This window comes from Oncorhynchus clarkii, chromosome 23 (assembly GCF_045791955.1).
Source record: "Oncorhynchus clarkii lewisi isolate Uvic-CL-2024 chromosome 23, UVic_Ocla_1.0, whole genome shotgun sequence".
In the NCBI taxonomy this organism is placed as follows: Eukaryota; Metazoa; Chordata; class Actinopteri; order Salmoniformes; family Salmonidae; genus Oncorhynchus; species Oncorhynchus clarkii.
In genome coordinates, this window is record NC_092169.1 from 10,298,834 (window position 1) to 10,320,624 (window position 21,791).

The 21,791-nt window shown below is 43.2% G+C and overlaps 1 pseudogene; it reads left to right on the forward strand.

Moving 5' to 3' along the window:
* Positions 1 to 3,490: 3,490 nt before the first annotated feature.
* Positions 3,491 to 20,828, forward strand: LOC139382001 (nuclear valosin-containing protein-like; annotated as a pseudogene).
* The last annotated feature ends 963 nt before the right edge of the window (positions 20,829 to 21,791 follow it).

Genomic DNA, 21,791 nt, shown 5'->3' on the forward strand with positions numbered 1-21,791 from the left:
TTAGCTTAGTGATACGCTTCATGGACACTATGGTGTTGAATGCTGAGCTGTAGTCAATGAACAGCATTCTCACATAGGTGTTCCTTTTGTCCAGGTAGGAAAGGGCAGTGTGGAGTGCGATTGTGATTGCATCATCTGTGCATCTGTTGGGGCGGTATGCGAATTAGAGTGGGTCTAGGGTATCCGGGAGGATGCTGGTGATGTGAGCCATGACCAGCCTTTCAAAGCACATCATGGCTACCGAAGTGAGTGCTATGGGGCGGTAATCATTTAGACAGGTTACCTTCGCTTCCTTGGTCACAGGGACTATGATGGTCTGCTTGAAACATGTAGGTATTACAGACTGAGTCAGGGAGAGGTTGAAAATGTCAGTGAAGACACTTCCCAGTTGGTTGCGCATGCTTTGAGTACACGTCCTGGTAATCCATCTGGCCCTGTGGCTTTGCGAAAGTTGACCTGTTTAAAGGTCTTTCTCACATCGGCCACCGAGGGCGTTATCACACAGTCATTCAGAACAGCTGGTGCTCTCGTGCATGCTTCAGTGTTGCTTGCCTCGAAGCGAGCATAAAAGGCATTTAGCTCATATGGTAGGCTCGCGTCACTGGGCAGCTCGCGTCTGGGTTTCCCTTTATAGTCCGTAATAGTTTGAGCCCTGCCACATCCGACGAGCGTCAGAGCTGGTGTAGTAGGATTCAGTCTTAATCCTGTAATGACACTTTGCTTGTTTGATGGTTTGTCCAAGGGCATAGTGGGATTTCTTATAAGTGTTCTACTCCTTGAAATTGCCATCTCTAGCCTTTAGCTCGATGTGGATGTTGCCTGTAATCCATGGCTTCTGGTTGGGATATGTACGTACGGTTACTGTGGGGACGACGTCGTCTATGCACTTATTGATGAAGCCGATGACTGAGGTGGTATACTTCTCAATGCCATTGGATGATTCCCGGAACATATTCCAGTCTGTGCTAGCAAAACAGTCCTGTAGCGTAGCATCTGTGTCATCTGACGACTTTCGTATTGAGCGAGTCACTGGTACTTCCTGCTTTAGTTTTTGCTTGTAAGCAGGAACCTGGAGGCTATAATTATGGTCAGATTTTCCAAATGGAGGGCGGTGGAGAGCTTGTATGCATCTACAGTGGGGCACAAAAGTATTTAGTCAGCCACCAATTGTGCAAGTTCTCCCACTTAAAAAGATGAGACTGTAGGAGGACTGTAATTTTCATCATAGGTACACTTCAACTATGACAGACAAAATGAGAAAAAAAATCCAGAAAATCACATTGTAGGATTTTTAATGAATTTATTTGCAAATTATGGTGGAAAATAAGTATTTGGTCAATAACAAAAGTTTATCTCAATACTTTGTTATATACCCTTTGTTGGCAATGACAGAGCTCAAACGTTTTCTGTAAGTCTTCACAAGGTTTTCACACACTGTTGCTGGTATTTTGGCCCATTCCTCCATGCAGATCTCATCTAGAGCAGTGATGTTTTGGGGCTGTTGCTGGGCAACATGGACTTTCAACTCCCACCAAAGATTTTCTATGGGGTTGAGATCTGGAGACTGGCTAGGCCACTCCAGGACCTTGAAATGCTTCTTACGAAGCCACTCCTTTGTTGCCCGGGCGGTGTGTTTGGGATCATTGTCATGCTGAAAGACCCAGCCACGTTTCATCTTCAATGCCCTTGCTGATGGAAGGAGGTTTTCACTCAAAATCTCACGATACATGGCCCCATTCATTCTTTCCTTTACACTGATCAGTCGTCCTGGTCCCTTTGCAGAAAAACAGCCCCAAAGCATGATGTTTCCACCCCCATGCTTCACAGTAGGTATGGTGTTCATTAGATGCAACTCAGCATTCTTTGTCCTCCAAACACGACGAGTTGAGTTTTTACCAAAAAGTTATATTTTGGTTTCATCTGACCATATGACATTCTCTCAATCTTCTTCTGGATCATCCAAATGCTCTCTAGCAAACTTCAGACGGGCCTGGACATGTACTGGCTTAAGCAGGGGGACACGTCTGGCACTGCAGGATTTGAGTCCCTGGCGGCGTAGTGTGTTACTGATGGTAGGCTTTGTTACTTTGGTCCCAGCTCTCTGCAGGTCATTCACTAGGTCCCCCCGTGTGGTTCTGGGATTTTTGCTCACCGTTCTTATGATCATTTTGACCCCACGGGGTGAGATCTTGCATGAAGCCCCAGATCGAGGGAGATTATCAGTGGTCTTGTATGTCTTCCATTTCCTAATAATTGCTCCCACAGTTGATTTATTCAAACCAAACTGCTTACCTATTGCAGATTCAGTCTTCCCAGCCTGGTGCAGGCCTACAATTTTGTTTCTGGTGTCCTTTGACAGCTCTTTGGTCTTGGCCATGGTGGAGTTTGGAGTGTGACTGTTTGAGGTTGTGGACTGGTGTCTTTTATACTGATAACAAGTTCAAACAGGTGCCATTAATACAGGTAACGAGTGGAGGACAGAGGAGCCTCTTAAAGAAGAAGTTACAGGTCTGTGAGAGCCAGAAATCTTGCTTGTTTGTAGGTGACCAAATACTTATTTTCCACCATAATTTGCAAATAAATTCATTAAAAATCCTACAATGTGATTTTCTGGATTTTTTTTTCTCATTTTGTCTGTCATAGTTGAAGTGTACCTATGATCAAAATTACAGACCTCTCATCTTTTTAAGTGGGAGAACTTGCACAATTGGTGGCTGACTAAATACTTTTTTGCCCCACTGTATGTGTGTGGAGTAAAGGTGGTCTAGAGTTTTATTATCTCTGGTTGCACATGTAACATGCTGGTGAACATTTGGTAAAACTAATTTCCAGCATCGGTCTATGGTGGTAAATAGACAGCTACGAATATAGTCTACAGCTTATCATAAGGTACTCTACCTCAGGTGAGCAATACCTAGAGACTTCTTTAATATTAGACATTGTGCACCAGCTGTTATTGACAAAAAGACACACACCCCCACCCCTCGTCTTACCAGGCGTAGCTTCTCTGTTCTGCTGGTACATGGAAAATCCCGCCAGCTCTATATTATCCGTGTCGTCGTTCAGCCACGACTCAGTGAAACATAAGATATTACAGTTCTTAATGTCCCGTTTGTAGAGTAATCGTAGGTCATCAATGTTATTTTCCAATGATTGCATGTTAGCAAGTAGGACGGATGGCAGTGGAAGTTTACTTACTCGCCTACAGATTCCCGGAAGGCAACCCGATCTGCGTCCTCTTTTCCTCTATCTTTTCGTCACGCAAATGACAGGGATTTGGGCCTGTTCCCGGGAGAGCAGTATATCCTTGTCTTTGGACTCGTTAAAGGAAAAAAGGGGATCTGGAAAGATACAAATGTAAAAAGCATGTCAAACATAATTTATATGTGAGAATTGTCAGAACAATCTGAGATACCAAAAATATTTTCCACCTACGCTGACATGGAATCGCCCCCTAGTTCACAACCTCATTCAATTGTAGCTGCTTGCAATGGACAGGAATCTAAACAGCTTTTACTTGTATATCAGTGAGAACTTGACGGCTGGTGAAGAATTCCTCAGATGCCTTGCAGCCAATAAGCCAGTCCCTGACTTCCTCAAAGGACTCAACCTGTCGGACGCAGGGAAGGCAGTCAAGGCACCAGGTGTACCAGAAGACCGGGGCTATGAGAGGCAAAGTCTGCTGAGAAAATCTCGTAGTCCAGCAAAGGAAAGCAGGAGCAAGAGCCGAGCAAAGAGCAAGGTGAGAAGCAAGTGCCGTCCGCGCAGCAGAAGTCTTACCCGAAGAAAAAGCCAGGCAAGAAGCAAAAGCAGACCACGGAGCAGGAGTCACAGTCGTGGAAAGAGCCAGGTCAGAAGCAAAAGCAAGGCTCGTAGTAGCAGCCGAAGCTGAGGGAAAAGTCAGACAAGGAGCAAAAGCAGAGCAAGGAGTAGGAGTCGCAGCCGTGGAAAGAGTCAGGGCTGAATGGAACATCACCCAGACCACAGGGACAAAAGGAGCCCCAGTCGGAGCTGTAGCGGCAGCAGCATCAGTAGTCACGCCTCCGCTTACAATGACCTGCTCCAGTGCCTCAAACTGGAGGACAGTATGCCTTCCATCAAGAATGCCATTCTCACAATCCAGGTATAGTATGAGAACGACGTGTCATCATGGGGTATGGTAAGTTAATGAATGTTCTACAGACCTTGTGAGATCCATTTTGCTGCAAAACTATCAATTATATCTGCAGTGAAGAAGGCTAGGCAATCTAACAAATGTAAAATAAATTCTCACAATAAAACTCATTGTCTTTTCTATTTGTTCCATAGGCCAATAACTTCAGCAGAGAAATCCAGAGCAGCAGTATTCCAGGTTGGCCAGAAGACAGGAATTTCTTCAAGTTCCAGATGGGCCTAATCCAGTCAGTGGACAGGAAGTTTCCCAGATGAGACAGCAGGAAACTGACAGCAATCTCCTCTCCCACGAGAGAGTGGGCTGTGATTTCTTCTGGCTGCAGGACACTAGGGAGGTATTGCCTGTTCAGAAACCGGAGGAGGTTGAGGATGAGGAGGACTTTCTTTATGGGAATGAGGATAACCAGGCAAAACAACGCCCTGCCACCCTACCTTTTGCACAGTCCACAACCATTACCCAGCAAAGCTATGCAGAGGTCTCACCGGCAGGCCCTCCTTACGATCAAAGCATGCCTCTGTTCGGGAACCATGGTGAAATCCAGGACTTCAAGTTGCCTCTTCCACTGGTCCAGTTCAATGTGAGGCCTGAATCGAGGGTACAGCCTGTCCCTGCTCCTGATGTGAAACCTGCCCCCACTGTGAAGGAGTGTGAGAAGATCAAGACCATGCTGAAAACCATTGGGCTGAATCTCAGAGATCAGTAAGTTGATGATCAAGCTGCAGCAGCAGACGGATGGGAAGATGCCAGAGCAGAAGGATGGGAAGATACCGGAGCAGAAGCAGGAGGAGAAACTGGCGTTACCAGCACCAATGCTGCCTCTTCCTCTTGTAGCTGGGGAATCACAGGAGCCCAGACTGGCCTCGCCAGCACTTGGAACAGCACCAATACGACAAGCACTGGAGTCTTTATAGTCCATTATTAAAGGTGAGAGCAGTCTATATACAACACATTCACTCTTACAGGAAACATGTGAATCTATATTACTTACCTGACTAATTGCATTTCACTTGCTTTCTTAGCAACAAGGGAGAAAAGTGCCGAGAGTGATCCACATGATAGCAACCATTCCCAGAGGATTTCAGGCAAACAAAAGGTAATTTACCTGGCAGTATCATTCCAATCACACTCTTTTCTCTGAGATAAAACTAATTATTGCTGATGATAATTACTCCTGATGTACAGTATCAGTCAAAAGTTTGGATACAACAATAATTCCAGGGTTTTTATTTATTTGTACATAGTAGAATAAAAGTGAAGACATCAACACTATGAAATAACACATGGCATCATGTAGTAACCAAAAAAGTGTTAAACAAATCAAATATATTTTATATTTCAGATCCTTCAAAGTAGCGACCCTTTGGCTTGATGACAGCTTTGCACACTCTTGGCATTCTCTCAACCAGTTTCATGAGGAATGCTTTTCCAACAGTCTTGAAGGAGTTCCCACATACGCTGAGCACTTGTTGGCTGCTTTTCCTTCACTCTGCTGTCCAACTCATCCCAAACCATCTCAATTAGGTTGAGGTTGGTGATTGTGGAGACCAGGTCATCTGATCCATCACTCTCCTTGGTCAATTGCCCTTACACAGCCTGGAGGTGAGTTTTGGGTCCTTGTCTTGTTGAAAAACAAATGATAGTCCCACTAAGCGCAAATGAGATGGGATGGCGTATCGCTGCAGAATGCTGTGGTAACCAAGCTGGTTAAGTGTGCCTTGAATTCAAAATAAATCCCCCGACAGTGTCACCAGGAAAGCACCAGTACACCACCTCCTCCATGCTTCACGATGCGAGCCACACATGCAGAGATATTCCCTTCACCTAATCTGCATCTCACAAAGACACAGCGGTTGGAACCAAAAATCTCAAATTTGGACACATCAGACCAAAGGACAGATTTCCACTGGTCTAATGTCCATTGCTCGTGTTTCTTGGCCCAAGCAAGTCTCCTCTTCTTATTGGTGTCCTTTAGTAGTGGTTTCTTTGCAGCAATTCGACCATGAATGCCTGATTCACACAGTCTCCTCTGAACAGTTATTTTCGATGTCTGTTACATGAACTCTCCGAAGCATTTAATTGGGCTGCAATCTGAGGTGCAGTTAACTCTAATGAACTTGTCCTCTGCAGCAGAGGTAACTCTGGGCCATCCTTTCCTGTGGTGGTCCTCATGAGAGCCAGTTTCATCATAGTGCTTGAGAGTTTTTGCAACTGCATTTGAAGAAACTTTGAAAGTTCTTGAAATTTTCCGGGTTGACTGAACTTCATGTCTTAAAGTAATGATGGACTGTCATTTCTCATCTTGTCATTATATGGACTTGGTCTTTTACCAAATAAGGCTATCTTCTGTTTACCACCCCTACCTTGTCACAACACAACTGATTGGCTCAAACGCATTAAGAAGAAAATAAATTCCACAAATGAACTTTTAACAAGGCACACCTGTTAATTGAAATGCATTCCATTTGCCTACCTCATGAAGCTGATTGAGAGAATTCCAAGAGTGTGCAAAGCTCCCATCAACACAAAGGGTGTCTACTTTCAAGAATCTGAAATATAAAATATATTTTGATTTGGTTAACACAATTCCATGTGTTATTTCATAGTTTTGATGTACAAATAAAGAAAAGCCCTTAGGTGTGTCCAAACTTTTGACTGGTACTGTATGTTGTGTACAGTATGTTGTGATGTGTAAACTGTAAAAAACTGCATTTTAATATTCTGATGAAATAGGACTTTCTAGAGCAAAGATGACCATGCGAGTCAGAGGAGATCGAGACAGGACCAAATTAAAAGGAAAGAGACTCTTGTGAAGAAACTGGAGGAATTTCTAAAGCAGGATGGTACATTATTATTCATTATAGACCCATCTTTTCTGTCTACATAATTTAAGCATTATTTGTTGATTCTATCATTACTTGCAAATAGAATGACTCTTAAATGCCTTTTCACTACTATATTTTTCAGGGTCTAGCTTTTTAATTCCTGTCATCAGGTTCTACTGCCAGAAGTGTGAGGAGTTCTTTGAAGACATGACCACTGCTGAGAGCCACGCAGCAACCCATCGGTGGAATGAGATTAGCATGGCAAGTACTTTTTTTAACCTTTATTTAACTAGCAGCTATAAAAAAAATACAAAAAATACAGTTGAAGTCGGAATTTTACATACACGTTAGCCAAATACATTTAAACTCAGTTTTTCACAATTCCTGTCATTTAATCCAAGTAAAAATTCCCTGTCTTAGGTCAGTTAGGATCACCACTTTATTTTAAGAATGTGAAATGTCAGCATAATAGTAGAGAGAATGATTTATTTCAGCTTTTATTTCTTTCATCACATTCCCAGTGGGTCAGAAGTTTACATACACTCAATTCGTATTTGATAGCATTGCCTTTAAATTGTTTAACTTGGGTCAAATGTTTTGGGTAGCCTTCCACAAGCTTCCCAGAATAAGTTGGGTGAATTTTGGCCCATTCCACCTGACAGAGCTGGTGTAACTGAGTCAGGTTTGTAGGCCTCCATGCTCGCGCACACTTTTTCAGTTCTACCCACAAATTTTCTATAGGATTGAGGTCAGGGCTTTGTAATGGCCACTCCATTACCTTGACTTTGTTATCCTTAAGCCATTTTGCCACAACTTTGGAAGTATGCCTGGGGTCATTGTCAATTTGGAAGACCCATTTGCGACCAAGCTTTAACTTCCTGACTGATGTCTTGAGATGTTGCTTCAATTTATCCACATAATTTTCCCACCTCATGATGCCATCTATTTTGTGAAGTGCACCAGTCCTTCCTGCTGCAAAGCACCCCCACAACATGATGCTGCCACCCCCGTGCTTCACGGTTGGGATGGTGTTCTTCGGCTTGGAAGCCTCCGCCTTTTTCCTCCAAACATAACGATGGTCATTATGCCCAAACAGTTCTAACGGAGGGTCAGTTTTATCAACTTTTCTCCAATACTATAGAGCCATTACCATGTCGATCAATGCTTGAATAGAAACCTAGTTCACACCCCCGATTTTGACGTCAACACAGTCGCTACAGTCCCATTAGTTTTCTTTGTAGCCTCGTTTGAATGTTGCGGTTGTGCACATTTGTACGGAATGTGGCGAGTTTGCATTAGCTAGCTTACGTGTAATAACGCTTCACTAATGCAGTTATCAAATGTGGCAGGACACAATGAAGGTGGCTTCGGCAGAGTAGACAACCGACTCAATCAGAAAGTTGAGCAGGTAAAGACAATTTTGACTAGCTATCCACGGTAACAGCTAGCTACAAAATTAACAGTAATAATGGTTTGTTACTGTTTTGGAATCTGTTCAATTTTGTTTGCTGGTATTTGAGTAACCAGAGCGGACAATATGTTGACATTTCTTCAATGGCAGAAGACCTTCAGAGACTCCACAGGTGAGGTTTGTCATAATTTCCCCCTGTACTCTTTCCACAGCTTTGCCTTTCTGAACACCTTCAGGGTTTATGCACATAAATAAAGGTTAAATAAAATAAATAATAAAATAATATTGTACCCTCAGAATGGACTATGGCAGGCGAAACAAGACTGCATTCAGGATTCAGGTGGAAAAAGGTCAGCAAAAACCTTTTCTTCATACAGATAATCAATCTATTATTTGACTTCGGAAGCCATTTTTGATAGTTTAATAATGCCACTGACGATCACAATGTTCTCTTGCCTTTTGGTGAAAGTATGTTAGCCTGTCTCTCCGAGAGAAAACCAGATATTGTTATTCTCGCTTCCTTTTCCCTTCTAGTCCATGGAGTGATATGCGATGAATCTGGAATGACAGATCTGGAGAACAAGCACTTAGCCAAGAGAGCCAAACACAGTCAGAAGGATGCTGGGTAAGGTGAGTGGCGTGACTAAACTGTTCATATTCTGGTCTTTTACAGTGATGGCAGCAGTAACTCGGATGACATGAGGACCTTCCCGAACAACTGGTACATAATCCTCTACTACCTCTTCCCATAGAATTAATTTGTCAGGTGTACCATCATTAGCTGTTGCTTATTACCATGTAATATAATAAATGGCAAAGAGCTTCAAGATGATATGCTAATAGACTAAACTTGTTTTTCCTTCTGATTATCCCTTGCCTGACCAGCCCATCAACCTCATGAATAGCTCCCTAATGTCCCTGTACAAGAAGGGTAACCCAGAGAGTGGGACTTCTCCCAAGAGGGAACAGTCTGCATCAGACAGCCCTGCCCAGGCTCAGTCCACCCCTCATAGTTGTTGGCACCAAGGTGTCTGCAGGGGGGTGGTTCAAAAACAAGGGCAGAGGCCCGGAGCAGGACAGCATCCTCATTGACCTGTGCAAAGAGGAGGCAGCCAGTCCTGCAGGAAATGAATGTCTTACAGCTTCCTATGCTGTCTTTCATCAGTTGTGGATTGCTACATGTCTCTTTGTCTCACAATTTGCTATAACAATTTGAATGCTTCTATTGACTTCACCAGAAGCAGACAAATGTCTCAATGCTCGAGCCTGAGAAGAAATTTAAAAAAGGCCAATTAAAAAAAAAATCGAAACATCAGAAAGCGGGAGTTTCAAAGCAAAATGCTGGCGACAGAGGCCAGTATCATTAACAAGAAAGGTAAAGGCTGCTTCCCACCTTACTTTGCTGATGTTTAAGAAGTCTAACATTGTAGTCAGTCAAGGATACAAACAATATACAGCAAACAGTTGAACATGTCAAGACATTTTACATTATCACTTGAAGTCAGAATGGTGTGTGTTTTATAAACTATAAGTTGTCCTCTGATTGTTCTAGCGATGACAAAATCCATTGAGCTACAGTATTCTACATTAAAGTTTGAAGATGTTGGCGGCAATGAAGACACATTGGCGGTACACTTGTTACATTGACATCTTTATTTTAGTGTTTTGTTTGCTTAGCTGTGGAAGCTCATTTAGATGTATCCAGGGTTGTGTTTTGACGCAGTAGAGATGATACCTGAACTTGTCCAATAAGAATGCTCGTATTCATTTCCCATTTCAAAGCATTTTGCTACATTGTATTCTACTGAACATGATGACCCAGGCGCTGAACCATAATGGCTTGTAGATTGAATTCCTGTCTGGCTCTTTGTAACTGTAGGAGGTGTGCAAGCTGCTGATCCATATGCGTCACCCAGAGGTGTACAAGCAGCTGGGGGTTGTCCCTCCACGGGAGTTTCTGCTCCATGGCCCCCTGGCTGTGGAAAGACCCTCCTGGCCCAGCCTGTGGTTGGTGTGATTCTGGATCAAGGTTATTTCAGATGTTTCACCTAGTTGGCTCAGGGATTTGAGCCAGCAACCTTTCAGTTACTGGCCCAACGCTCCTATCCGCTTGGCTACCTGCCATTATCATAGTTATTTTTTATTTCTGTTAAATTTGGGATTTTTACTTGCAGTTTTGTTTGTTAGTTTTCAGACCTGGTTTGCTAGTTTTTATTTAGTTTAAGTTGTATAAAAATATTTATATTTCGTTTTTATATTATTTAGTGTTAGGGATAGAAAGCAGGCATGGGAGGCTACGCTAGTCATTTGTGTTGAATCATTTTTTGGGGATGTCACTTCGCAACTGGTTGCAGTAATACAAGGTGACGGGTCAGGTTATAGGCTTGATTTTATAATTTTAAACCCATCTCAATGTGACGTGGATTTTAAAGGAATAGTCTGTGAGAGAGAGACTGATGTAAAAAAATATGGTGGAAGTAAAACGGGTCCTGTGCTGCTAACAGTATAGCTTCTTTCCCTGTCACCATACTGGGCTCAAACCAGTGGTCCTCTGCTCGTAGACACACGTGACCGTCCTACTTGACAACATACCAACCGTTTGAGCTATCGAAAAATATCTTAATTCAATAGCTCATCGGCGACATTTCAAGCTAGCTGTGCAGTGCGCCTACGGTACATTCTTAACTCCGTTACATTCACTTCTTTTAAACTCACTACACAGCGAGCGACCCCAGCCGTTGAGCTGAGCCCAACAGCCGATTTGGGTCATGGCACCAGTGAAATAAATGGACGTCAGTGTGCTGCTACTCAGTTATTTATTTCACTCATATTATTATCTATCCTGATGCCTAGTCACTTTACCCTCCCTTCATGTACATATCTACCTCAAATACCTACCTCGTACCCCTTTGATCCCCATTGATCTGGTGCTGGTACTCGTAGCTCCATTGTGTATTTTATTTATTCCTCTTGTTACTATTTTAAACTCTGCATTGTTGGGAAGGGCTCGTAAGCAAGCATTTTACGGTAAAGTCTACAACAGTTGTATTAGACTCATGTGACAATTTGATTATCTTGACAACGTACCAACCGTTTGAGCTATCGAAAAATACCTAATCGATAGCTCCATCGGCAACATTACAAGCTAGCTGTGGCGTGAGCTTATGGTACGTTCTTAACTTTGTTACAGAGCAAAACTCTTTCGCCCATGTTTACACCAATCCACTGCTTTTTAACTTTAGTAGAAAAGGCAGAATCTAGTAGGCAACCTACAGACCTTTTTTTGTCTTTCTGTTATCTAGTGATCGCTAGTAATAGGGATGCACAAGCTAGGCCTATTTGAAACATTGCCATCTCCCAGACACATTTTACCTGCCAGATTCAGTAACTAGACAATCTTCAAAAAGCTTAGGTTTTTGGCTGAAGTTTAGAAAAAATCTAATTTAACATAATTCATGATGGATTTTAGTTAGTTTTGTAGTCAAGTGTAATAGTTTTAGTTTTTCAAACGGGTTTGTTCATTATTTTGTTTTAATTCTTTTTTTGTTTACTATAATAACCTTGGTCTGAATGTTGATTTAATTTTTTTCTCACTACTGTGCAAAACCTGTTTTTTGGTAGCACTTTTACACATTTCCTGGAAAAATCTACAAATAATATAGTGGTTTCTAGGTGACTTATTAATTCCCTCTGCGTTACCAGGAAATGGAGTTGCCCTTGCTGAAGGTGTCTGCGCCAGAGCTGGTGTCTGGGGTGTCAGGGGAGTCTGAGCAGAAGCTGTGGTAAGTGTCACTCCTAAGTAGGGCTGACACCATTTAGTCGATTGTTTGGTGGATAGGCTTTTGGTCGAGCAGTCGCAAATATACAGTGTATCCGGAAAGTATTCAGACCCCTTGACTTTTCCAAAATGCATTACATAATTTTTCCTATCAGTCTACACACAATACCCCATAATGATGAAGCAAAAACAGGTTGACATTTTTGCAAATGTATATTAAAAAAATATATATTTTACATAAGTATTCAGACCCTTTACTCAGTACTTTGTTGAAGCACCTCTGGTAGCAATTACAGCCTTGACTCTTCTAGGGTATGACGCTACAAGCTTGGCACACCTGTATTTGGGGAGTTTCTCCCATTCTTCTCTGCAGATCCTCTCAAGCTCTGTCAGGTTGGATGGAGATCGTCACTGCACAGCTATTTTCAAGTGTCCAGAGATGTTAGATTGGGTTCAAGTCCGGGCTCTGACTGGGCATCTCAAGGACATCGAGACTTGTCACGAAACCACTCCTGCCTTGTCCTGTTGGAAGGGGAACCGTCACCCCAGTCTGAGGTCCTGAGCGCTTTGGAGCATGTTTTCATCAAGGATCTCTCTGTACTTTGCTCCGTTCATCATTCCCTTGATCCATTCAGGCTAAAGAGTTCAATATTGGTTTCAGACCAGAGAATCTTGTTTCTCATGGTCTGAGAGTCTTTAGGTGCCTTTGGCAAACTCCAAGCAGGCTGTCATATGCCTTTTACTGAGGAGTGGCTTCTGTCTGGCCACTAGTGTAAAGGCTTGATTGGTGGAGTGCTGCTGAGATGGTTGTCCTTCTGGAAGGTTCTCCCATCTACACAGAGGAACTCTGGAGCTCTGTCAGAATGACCATCGGGTTCTTGGTCACCTCCCTGACCAAGGCCCTTTCCCCCCCGATTGCGCAGCTTAGCTGGGAGGCCAGCTCTAGGAAGAGTTTGGTGGTTCCAAACTTCTTCCATTTTAAGAATGGCGGAGGCCATTGTGTTCTTGGGGACCTTCAATGCTGCAGTTTTTTGTTACCCTTCCCCAGATCTGTGCCTTGACACAATCCTGTCTCAGTGCTCTACGGACAATTCCTTCAACCTCATGGCTTGGTTTTTGCTCTGACATGCACTGTCAACTGTGAGACCTTATATATAGACAGGTGTGTGCCAAATCATGTCCAAATCATGTCCAATCAATTGAATTTACCACAGGTGGACTCCAAGTTGTAGAAACATCTCAAGGATGATTAATGGAAACAGAATGCACCTGAGCTCAATTTCGAGTCTCAAAGTTCCAACTCTCGGAAGCAAGATGTTTCGTTGTTGTTGGGGAAAGCCCTACTCCTGAGACCTTACTGTCAAGCTGCTACACAGGTTTTTAAATTTCATTTTACAGCTAACTGTGGCTTTTTTTAAGGACCGCTTGCTGAGACTAACAATTCTGGTCCTTTTACCCTTGCAGACCAGCTCCCCATGCATCCTGTTCATTGATGAGATTGATGCCATCACTCCTAAGAGAGATGGCATCCAAGGACATGGAGAGATGGATTGTTTCTCAGCTGCTCACTTGCATGGATGGTGAGAGATGCTAGTGGAATACATTTGTTGATTTCATCATTTCAGTTTGTTGATAGGAATATCTCAGTTTTTAGTACTTATGATAAAAATATCAATATGACATATTTTGTTGGCAGGCTTGGGAGAGGATCAATTCACGTTCTCTGGTACTTTTGGTTGACGTTCATCGTCCCTTCACTCATCGATATGTTCCTCCAGACCTGAACTCTTTAGCTGTCACAGCCCAGGTGATGGTTATTGGTGCCACCAATCGGCCAGGCTCTCTGGACCCAGCGCTGCTCCGGGCTGGACGCTTTGACAAAGAAATCTGTATGGGGATATCTGACGAAGCAGCTCGTCTCAAGTGAGTGGGCTTGTCTCCTATAATAATAGTGATGTTGACAAGAATGTGGTTGCTAGCTCTGGTGTTGCAACTGTAAGTCACCCGCCATGTGTTGATTCCTGCTCTTAGAATTCTGAAGACCCTTTGTCAGAAGCTGAAGCACCCTGAGGACTTTGACTACCGGCAGCTGGCCCGCCTGACCCCTGGGTATGTGGGAGCTGAACTCATGGCGCTGTGCCGCGAGGCCGCCATGAGCGCCGTCGACAGGGTCCTGCTGGAGATGCAGGACAAGAACCAGGGGCTGGTCCCCAAGGCAGAGGGGAGAGGAGAGTCAGAAGGGCCTCAGGGCACATGTCCTCTCCAAAAGGGCCCAGAGGTCCAGGAAGGAGCAGGTGATGAGAGCTGTCAGGCTTTAGCAGACACAGAAAATCAGGAGATGACAGACCTAATCAACGTACCACGAGAGATGAGCAGCAGCCTCTGGCCACAGAGACAATCTTCAGGGTGATATATTTGACTCCATTAAGCGTAGACTAGTTGTGTTTTTCACCAGGGCAGAATGCTGTACATAGTATGGGATCTACTATTCCCTCTGACCATTAAGGTGGAATGTTCACCAGATTCAGTGGTGTGAAAATGTTCCACTTCTGTCTTTACCACCAGGGGGAGCTGTGTCACCTGCTGTCTCTGCTGAAGAGCAGTGAATCTCTGTCTGAGGAACAGATGGCTGGCCTGTGCATCCTCATGTCAGACTTCCAGGGCTCACTGGCCAGCGTGCAGCCCTCTGCCAAGAGTGAAGGCTTCGCCACGGTGCCAGACGTCACCTGGAAGGATGTGGGGGCCCTGCATGACATCCGCGAAGAGCTCACCATGGCCATCCTGGTGGGTATCGCCTCGATAGGCCTGAAACAAAATATCTAATATGTTGGGCTCAGTGTTAGCCACTGCGCACCAACATATTAAGATTTAGACTTAATTTGAGCCAGGAGTTTTTCTGGTCAGGTCACATGGTCAGGAAAAACTCCTTGCCTCCTCCTTAAAGTATAATTGACCAGTTCCTTTGCTCTTGTAGTCTCTAAGTTGGTCAAGTTCAATATCAAACTATCGTGGTTAGCTCTTTAAGAAACATTAAACCATCTACTCTAAAAGTATAACACCATACAGCAATTGTCCCCACCCTAGAAGGTCATCAGAACAAAGGAAAATACCTGTTATGAGCATGTCATTTAGATCAATAGGGATTGACAGTGGGAACTTAACCATGTATAATTGGCTTCCTCACCAACAACATGGTAGTTTGACTCAACTGCTATGATTTGAATAAGTAGCAACACAAGGAACCATATGTCCTCTTTGGGTTCATTTAACAACTGCATGATGTCAGTCAATTTGGCACATTGTAAATGGGGCCGGGACGATACCATTATCTATATATTTTTTCCATGACAAAAATTAAAACAAGCTGTCCGAACTCATTGGTTCTTTATAAACCTGCTGTATTTAAAGTATTGTTTGGAAAATACATTTGACTCTGGATGACAACATAATGGTGTTTGTTTCTAACATTAGGGCTGTTTTCCTAAAGAAGTTAGTGTTTTGTCAGCTTGCTACAATACTAACGAGTATAGTGGTACTAGTATCATCTCGTCCCTAATTGTAAATGTTATACATACATAAAAAATTGTATGACAGGCCTTTTAAATCTATCTAGCTCTAAACACCAGATTCAGACTGGATTGTGGTAGGGTGTATTTCAAATTTTATTTGTCACATGCGGAGACTACAACAGGTGTGGTAGACCTTACAGTGAAATGCTTACTTACAAACCCTTAACCAACAATGTAGTTTTAAGAGAAATAAGTGTTAAAAGTATTTACTAAAATAAACTGAAGTAAAAAATAAATAAGAAAAATAACAAATAATTAAGTAGCAACAATAAAATAACAGTAGCGAGGCTATATACAGGGTGTACTGGTGTGAGGGCACAGGTTAGTCAAGGTAATTGAGATAATGTGTACATGTAAGTAGAGGTAAAGTGACTACGCATGGATAATAAACAGAGTAGCAGCAGCGTAAAAATGGGGGTGGGGGGACAATGCAAATAGTCCTGGTAGCATGCCAGCATTCATTCAATGTTGTTGACATCAGAAGGAATGCTGTGGTAGTGTGCTGTTTAGATGAATAAGGGCAGTGTGTGTGTAACTTTGTGTGTGTCCATAGGCCCCTGTGCGTTCTCCTGAGCAGTTCAAAGCTCAGTGCTCCTGCAGGGGTGTTGCTAGCTGGGCCTCCAGGCTGTGGAAAGACCCTGCTGGCCAAGGTACCATTTGCCAGCTGCTAAAATAAGTAGAATGTTGAAGGCTTGTTTTAAGTAATTAATCATTTAAAACAGTATACCATTTTCTCTTATTTCAGGCTGTTGCCAATGAGTCTGGACTTAACTTCATCTCTGTCAAGGGGCCAGAGTTGCTGAACATGGTGAGACGTTCAGCTATACAGATTCCTGGAGTGCCTCGACGTCACTCTTTTCCCTGTGACCCTTTGCCCTGTCCAGTAATATTGCCTCTGTGTTGGTAGATCTGCTGAAATGTATATTTGTAACTGAAGTGCCCCACTGAAATCAATAGCATCGCCGTAGCTCTCGAAAGCGTTCTCACAGAGAGCAGGCTTAATTGATCCAACAGCCTTTTTCTTAACCTTTATTTAACCTTTATTTAACTAGGCAAGTCGGTTAAGAACAAATTCTTATTTTCAATGACGGCCTAGGAACAGTAGGTTAAGTGCCTGTTCAGGGGCAGAACGACAGATTTGTACCTTGCAAGTTCAAACCCCCGAGCTGACAACCTTCCGGTTACTAGTCCAACGCTCTAACCACTAGGCTACCCTGCCGCCACCAAAAAAGTATTGTGAATTATTTACTTGGAGAGGGCTCCCGTTACCTGTAGTCACAGACATCAATAACCTTAATTGGCATTACATCAGATACCTTTCACACTGGGAGGTAAGATTCCTAACTCATGCCCACTGACTTTATATAATGTGAAGTAAAACACAAAGGATCCTGGGGACCTGAATTATTATCTTTGCATTATGTAGCTAAGACATTTTTGCGTCTCTTTTATTCAACCTGTGCGTTTCGACATGAGCTGGACATCGTTGTGTCTCTTGTCCCTCCGTAGGTCGGAGAGAGCGAGAGATGAGATTGACTCACTGTGCCCCTGCCGCTCCGGGCATGCGGTGAGAGGAGCCAATAATCCGCAATCTGATGGTCACCATCGTGTGAATGGAGGTGGATGAGAATAGTATTGTTGACATGTGGGTGATGGTGGCGGTGTGTCCTCAGTCTGGAGCCAGTGTCCGTGTGGTCAACCAGCTGCTTACTGAGCTGGACGGACTGGAGACAAGGCGGCAGGTCTTCATCATGGCGGCTACCAACAGACCAGGAGGACGTCTGGCATAATTTCACTCCCTCACTGACATGGATATTCACAAAGATTATTATTCAGTGTTTTGGGGTATGATTATATTGACACATGTACAGTTTTGTATACTTGTATGAAGCTACAATCAAAATCCTTGAAGTTATTCACCATTATTGACGCTGTCCCTGTAGATTTATTGACCCTGCTGTGCTGAGACCAGGCCGTCTGGACAAGACCCTGTATGTGGGCCTCCCACCTCCATCAGACCGACACGCCATCTTACTCACCATCACCAGGGTAACGTGGAATGCCATGGATGGAAGCTCACGATGTAAATGGTCCATGAGCCTCTCATAATGTTTGTTGCTGGGAGAAGGGTTGTTTCGTGATTACTGTGTCTGGCATAGGGGGGAAGCAAACATCATTTGGAGCAGGACGTGAGTCTGGAACAAATTGCCCGTGACATGCACAGTGACTGCTTTGCGCGAGTGTCCCACAGAAGGAAGGAGAGAGCAAAATGCATCTAAACCTGTCTGTCTGCTCCACCGGGAGAAATAAAACCCACTCCCTTTGAACACCCTGATGATTTTGTTAGAGATGTTCACGCCGCCTTCCTCAACACAGTGGCTATAATAACACAGTGGATATGATGTGTTTCAGCGTATGTGTAATGTGTGTCTGTGTTCCATGCAGTGGGGCAGACCTGTCTGCGTTGGTGAGGGAAGCCTCTGTCAATGCTCTGAGAGCCTACCTCCTGACTCAACCCAACCCATCTTACACAGGTAATACTGGCCTAAAGACATCTAGGTCCTCTCTGCCTCTTTACTCTTGTTATTGTTTTATGGAACACTGCAAACTTGGTTTACTGCTCACATGCATTTCCCCATGTCTGCCATTTAGAAAGCTGGATTTCTGTTTACAATGCTTTCTAAGGCAAGATAAGCCAAGGTCATAGCAATTGTACAGTATCCTCCACCAGGGATTTGCGCTATTAGCCTCAAGGTCACCAGTCCACTTCCTCTCCGTCTGAGTCTGTACTTATTAACCCCTCAGGTCATAGCTACTCCAACGGCCCTGTGGCCGACATCAGGGTCAGCAAGCAGAACTTTGAGGACGCCTTCAAGAAAGTACGGCCGGTCTGTGTCTAAAAAGGTGAGATGCATTGGGACATGGACATATGAATGACTGCACAGACATGCAAGGGGAAGAAATGGCACAGCAGCCATTTTGGGAGGGGGTATGGATGACCACACACCATAGCAGTCAAATCTCCTGCACTGTCATCATTTATCCAGTGAGTGACTCGCCTCGAATCCAAATCGATTAGACAAGTAATTATGTCCCCAGTGAGTGTGTTTCTGGTAATGGCTTGTTGAGTTGCCTCGGTCATCCTTAGGATCAGCATTCCTAAATGTGGTCATTAACAATGGATGATCACATTATTCCCACACAGCCTCAGGGGGTTTGTGGACTATGGGGAACTAACTGTTCCGTAATTACTATTTCCATCCCTATTTGCATACAGATGTACATCTTTATGTTTTGCCCTATTTTCTCCCCAATTTCGTGGTTTCTAATTGGTAGTCTTGTCTCATTGCTGCAACTCTCATACGGACACGGGAGAAGCGGCATACTCCGAAACACAACCCAACCGAGCCGCACTGCCCACTTAACCCGGAAGCCAGCCGCACCAATGTGTCGGAGGAAACACCGTACGCCTGGCAACCGTACACCTGGCAGCGTGCCCTGCACCCGGCCCACCACAGGAGTCACTAGTGTGCGATAGGACAAGGACATCCCTGCCGGCCAAACCCTCCACTAACCAAGACGACGTTGGATCAATTGTGCGCCTGGACTTGAACCCAGAATCTCTAGTGGCACAGCTAGCACTGCCTTAGACCACTGCGCCATTCGGGAGGCCCATACAGATGTAAATTAAGCCCAAAGTAAACATGGTCTAGCCTGTGGTCATACAATGAATTTGTGTGCTTTTTATTTACACGCTGTGTTTTAGCCGAGAGGGACAACTGGGAGCTCTCCAGCAGGTGGTGTTTTTTCATTTTTGTTGTATGGAGGTCAATGAGTGTAGAAAAAAATATTTATAAAAATAAAATGGAATGGCTTATTTGATCGAATATAAGTGTCGCAATGATTAGGTTGTTACAAGTGTACTGATATAAGTAGGTCACATGGCATCCTAGCGACATCAAGAAATAAAGGGTTTTTATCGGAGTTCCACCTGGTTACCAGAGTTATAAACACCGCCTATTTTTTACATTTATATTTTTTTAATGTAATTTTTAACCAAACATTAACCACACTGCTACCCGTATGCTTAACATTAAATTAAAACCAAAAAGCATTAACAAAAAATTATGATAATGAATTTCTGTCTGTGGTAACTAATGGAAACCGTTGTGCCTGTTGTTCAAAAGCGAACCTACCGCTCATTGGCTAGAATCGTCCCACCTGATCTTGCCTCCTTCCGACTGCCTTCCATTTTTGAATACATTTATTTTCATTGTTGGAGTGGTCACTAGACTATCTGGTCAATATAATGGATACTCTGTGGTTTTAGGGACCACCCGCTGTAGACGCGTCTTTCTTTTTCCCAACGCAGTTAAGCCAAAACCACTCCCCGTTATTCAGAGGGGCGTTCTACAACCCTTTGAGCACTCTGCAAGTACGGAAGTGAATATCACGTAGCTCGAAATTTTCGTCACTGATTAATAACATTTGCCCTTGTATTTCAAGTTTACTGAGCTAGCCGTTAACGCTCAAAGACAGATTCTATGGCTGTAGCATAGCGTATTCGACTGAATGATTAGCTAATCAATATTTGAGAAATTATGAATAATAAGCATTTGCTTTTACCTGATAATAGACTACTAATGATAATAAAACAACATCTAGTAACGTTAAGTAGCCTAGGTTAATTTAGCTGACCTTCAGTTGAGGGAATTATCTTGAGACATTTTTACAACTCATTGAAACTCTGAATATAAATACATCTGCAAATGTTACCAAACATGATGATGATACTAGGCCTGCATTACGGTAGGCAGCTAATTGTTAAATTACACTTTCCATCCTTACCTTGGAAGGTCACTGTCTCTGCACTGATCGTCTGTGAGTGAGACAACGCTAGTTAGCCAATGGGAGCGTAGTAGGACATCTCTCAGAATAACGGGGCGTGGTTTTGGGGGGAGAGAGAGAAAATCATAAGGATTTTTAATGATTTAAACAAATGCACTTTATTGTCCCCTCTCTATAGGACCAGCATATGTATGAGCAGCTAAAGGAATCTCTTATGAGGATTTGACCACATTTTGACTATATTAACTTTTTGGAGGATTGCTGTTTTCTAATCCAAACCATGTTTTATAAAACATTTTATGAAAGAGTAAACCTTATGAATTATGTTAAAAATATGTATACTTATTTTCCACCACAATTTGCAAATAAATTCATTAAAAATCCTACAATGTGATTTTCTGGATTTTTTTTCTCATTTTGTCTGTCATAGTTGAAGTGTACCTATGATGAAAATTACAGGCCTCTCTCATCTTTTTAAGTGGGAGGACTTGCACAATTGGAAGCTGACGAAATACTTTTTTGCCCCACTGTATACCCAAGATCCACCACAATCTTACATCTGTAAACTGATCTTCCATGAGACAATTACCTCTCTCCTTTTACACCCAGGCTGACAGTAAATGACTCATACTAGGGACAATGTAAGGTCGTGAATCAGGTCAACACCTGCAAGGCTGCGGGGCCCAATGGTATTCCAGGGTGCATTCTCAGAGCATGCGGAGAACAGTTGACAGGCATATTCACAGTCATTTTCAACCTCTCCTTGTCCCAGTCTGTAATTCCCTCACGTTTTACGATGACCACCACCATTCCGGTTCCCAAGAACTCTTAAGGCTTCATGCTGCAATGACTAATACCATGTAGCACTCACATCTGTAATCATCAAATTTTATTGGTCACATACATGGTTAGCAGATGTTATTGTGAGTGTAGCAAAATGCTTGTGCTTCTAGTTCTGACAGTGAAGCAATATCTAATAAGTAATCTAACAATTCCACAACAACTACCTAATACACACATCTAAGTAAAGGAATGGAATAAGAAAATATAAATATATGGATGAGCAATGACCGAGTGGCATAGGCAAGATGCAATAGATGGTATGAAATACAATAAATACATATGAGATGAGTAATGCAAGATATGTAAACATTATTAAAGTGCCATTATTAAAGTGACTAGTGATCCA